This window comes from Elephantulus edwardii, unplaced genomic scaffold, assembly GCF_000299155.1.
Source record: "Elephantulus edwardii isolate Elephantulus edwardi_28Jun2011 unplaced genomic scaffold, EleEdw1.0 scaffold00225, whole genome shotgun sequence".
Lineage (NCBI taxonomy): Eukaryota > Metazoa > Chordata > Mammalia > Macroscelidea > Macroscelididae > Elephantulus > Elephantulus edwardii.
Window position 1 is genome coordinate 2,054,455 of NW_006399975.1, and position 4,128 is coordinate 2,058,582.

General features: G+C 40.1%; 1 pseudogene; it reads left to right on the forward strand.

The window, feature by feature from the left end:
- Positions 1-2,270: 2,270 nt before the first annotated feature.
- Positions 2,271-3,628, forward strand: LOC102855443 (annotated as a pseudogene).
- The last annotated feature ends 500 nt before the right edge of the window (positions 3,629-4,128 follow it).

Here is a 4,128-nt window from a genome sequence, read left to right on the forward strand (position 1 = left end):
AATCTTCTATCTCCTCTTCCTTGGCTCTGGTTGTTGGTGCATATATTTGAATGATAGTGGTATTCACTGGACTTCCTTGTATGCGTATAGATATAGATATTGTATGCGCATTCCTTGCTTGATTTTTACCAAGTTACATAATATTTTTTAAAAATCATTGTTCCTGAATGCTGGGTAGTACTCCACTTTGTGGATGTACTACAATTTCTCAATCCATTCAGTTGTGATTGAACATCTGGGCTCTTTCCATGTTCTTGTGATGGTGAATAACACTGCTATGATCATTGGTAAACAAGCCTCCATTTATGTTTCAATTCTAATTTCCTTGGGGTATGACTAGCTAGGCCGTAGGGATTTTCCATGTTCAACTTTTGGAGGAAATGCCAAACTATCTTCCAGAGTGGTTGCGCCATTTTACAATCCCACCAACAGTATATGAGGATCCCCACCTTTCCACATCCTCACCAATATTTATTTAATTCATTTTTTATTTCACCCCCAAACTCAACCAGATTGAAAATTGGCTTTCTATGCTTGCAAACTCTTTGGTCATCCCAACAGATTGTTTGTTGGGTTTTTTTAATTTATTTATTTATTTAGGTTTTTTTTTCCCAACAGATTGTTCTATTTTGTTCTTAGAAATATCATCTACTGATATTCCATCTTCTTTTTCTATTCAGGAACCTCCATTATTCCTAACTCTACAACTATTACTTGAAACTTCCATGCACATCATCCTGAGTATTCTCTTTGTGTCTCTCTTATTTTAAATGCCATACTCTGGTGGCCTAGTGGCAAGAAACTGCTCTACAATCCCAAAGTCACATGCTTTGAGACCACCAGCTCTTCTGTGGAAGAAGAATGGACAATGTCCTACATATTGGTCCTGATTCTGACACAACAACAACAACAACATCTCCTTGTATTATGCCATCCTTTCCCCCATGCCATCTCATTTTGTAGGAGTTGTGGGTGATTTTAATCTGCATCCCTCAGACCTGATTTTAATTGCTTTTGCCAAATATTCTTCTAAGTGGTATAGCACTGGTTTATCTATTTTCTCTACAGAGGTAACTCATGGTTTCTGTGACGCTAAACACTGTGACACTGTTGTGTCAAATGCAATAAGACACCCATGGTGGATGGTGTTTGGTGGAGCTCCCTGTTTAAAACAAGCTTGGAAGCAGGAGTGGCATCCACTTCTGAAATAGCTTGCCTCCAGAAACTCTATTAATTTGGAGAAACAATAGAAGTTATACAATTGTTGAGGACTTTAGTTCATAGGGTCGCTATGAGTCATCTTGATGGCTCTTAACAACAACAACATATCCTTTGGGGGCATAGTGGGGAAAGAGTTGTGCTGCCAAACCTAAAGCCAAAGGTTTGAATCTACAGTTGCTTTATGGGAGAAAGATGGGCAATTTCCTTTGTACAATTTGTTCTTGATTTTGTTAAGTGTCATTGAATTGACTGTGACTCATAGCAATCCTATGAAGCCTCCTCTAGCCAATCTCCAACGCACTTGTGTACTCAAGTTGCTACAGTCACCGTGTCAGCCCCTCTTCTTGTGGGTCTTCCTCTCTTTGCTGATCCTCCACCTTTCCATGTATGATGTCTCTCTCCATGGACTAGCCCCTCCTGACAACGTGCCCAAAGTATATGAGACAGAGTTTCAACATCTTTACCTCCAAGGAGAACCCTAGTTGCACTCTTGCTGGGACAGACCTGTTTGTTCTTTTGGCAGTCCATGGGGAAGTCAGTACTTTTCTGAAACACCACATCTCAAAGACATCAATTCTTTTTCTGACATCCTTAGTCAATGTCCAACTTTCAGATGCATAACAAGCAATTGAGAAGACCATAGTTTGGATCAGATGCACCTTAATCTTTAACCTGACACCATTTCTCTTGTACTCTAAAGAGGTCCTGGATAGCAGATACTTCCTGTGTGAATTGTGTTTTTATTTCTTGACTACTGGTAGCAAGGGTTTTGATTGTGGATCCAAGAAAGATAAATTATCGACAACTTCAATCTATTTTCCATCTATCATGATGTTCCTCTGTTGGCCCAATGGTGACGACTTTTTGTGAGATACAATCTATATTGAAAATTTTAATCCTGTGGAGTGCATGGAACAGAAAGGAGGAGGACATGCCTGGCAAAGCCCTGCAGACACCATTTCCCTCTTTTTCTCTGTCTCACTGATCTCGGTGTTACCCAGCATTCTACTCCTTTGCTCAGTAGATTGGTGCCTCTTTAACACAAGAAAATGGAAACTGAACAGCCAGAGGAAACCTTCCCCAATACAGAAACATAGTGAATTTGGTAAATGTCTTACAGAAGATCTGGAGGAGGAGAATTATTTAAAAGATTGATGAACACTGATGAAATTGTTGAAATTCTTATTCTACTTCAAAGCAAGGATTCTGGGACAGTGAATGGCCAAGAAGGTTAGATTATTAAGGCTCTTGTACAGACTACAATGCCAGTGTTTCAGTCCCAGACAGCAGTGGTCCCAAGCACATATTGATTATAAGTGCTGTAATGGAAACAATTGGAGAAATTCTGAAGAAAATCACCCCTACTATAGAAGAGGACCTACAGTTGCCATCACCCACTGCAACCAGCCAGCTTCCACTCAAATCTGATGTTGTGGGATTATTAAATTACCAAAACTATAAAGGAAACAACTTTGTGAGTTGAGACTGTTGATTCATCAGAGTCTGGCAGGAGGAATTATTGGGGTCAAAGGAGCTAAAATTAAAGAACTTCGAGAGAACATTCAGACAGCAATCAAGCTTTTCCAGGAATGCTGGCTTTATTCCACTGACTGAGTTGTTCTTATTGGAGGAAAGCCTGATACAGTTGTAGCATGCATGAAGATCATCCTTGATCTTGTAGTCTGAGTCCCACAGAGGACATGCATAGCCTAATGATCCCAATTTCTGTGATGAAACCTCTGATTATGGTAGTTTTACAATGATGTTTGATGACCTCCATGGATGACCTGTGGGTTTTCCAATGAGAGGAGGAAGTGGTTTCGACAGAATGCCTCCTGGTGGAGTGGGCGTCCCATGCCTGGTCTAGAAGAGATTATGGTGATACGAGCCCTTGTCAAGGACCTTCTCCTGGACGAGGTGGTCAGTGTGGCAGCAGAGCTGGGAATCTCCCTCCTCCACCAGCAGTTCTACCTGGAGGATGAGATCTGATGGTTATAGAGACTGTTAGGATGGTGTGGTTGGTTTTCATGCTGATGGAACTTGAGATTCTGAAGTAGATACATAGAGCCCATCAGAATGACAAATGGTGTATGAACCACAGGGTGGCTCTGGATAAAATTACTCCAGTACAGGAGGTAGATGCTCATACAGTGATCTTGGTGGAACTGTTATTACTACACAGTAACTATTCTCAAAGATTTGGCTTGATCTATTATTGATTGACAAAGGTGGCCAGCAGATTAAACAGATTTATCAGGAATCTGGAGCTTCAATCAAAATTTATGAGCTTTTGGAAGAGTTTGAAGATCATATTATTACCATAACAGGAACACAGGACCAGATGCAGAATTCCCAGTATCTGCTGTAGAACAGTGTGAAGCAGTACGCAGATGTTGAAGGATTCTAACACAAGATATTTTTTCCTTCTTTTATAGTGTGAAGTAATATTCTGGAACATTTTTCTAAGACTAGTGAAGAACTGAAGGAGTATTGCATCTTTTTTTTTTTATTTTAATCTTCTGTTTAGCAAGCCAACATTCCTCTGCTTCATAGGGGTTCTGCATTTGAGATGTAGGAAATTTACTGTCCAGCAGATACACTATTTTAGCTCTTTGTAAACAGGAGGTAGGAGAAAGTGTGTGTCAAAACTAACGTTGACATTTTAAAACTGCACAAGGGTTAGTGATTTTTTATTTTTGTTCATTTGTGGGTTTTGTTTTATTTTGTTGTGTCTAAAACACACACACACACACACACACACACACACACACACACACACACAAACCCTGTGATTATTGTGAACATCTTGCTTTTGTGGTCACTGTAACATTTGGGAAAGGGTAGGACAGGGAGGGGAATAACAATAGCAATAGTCCTCATGTTCCTGGCATTGTATTCGGAGCACAG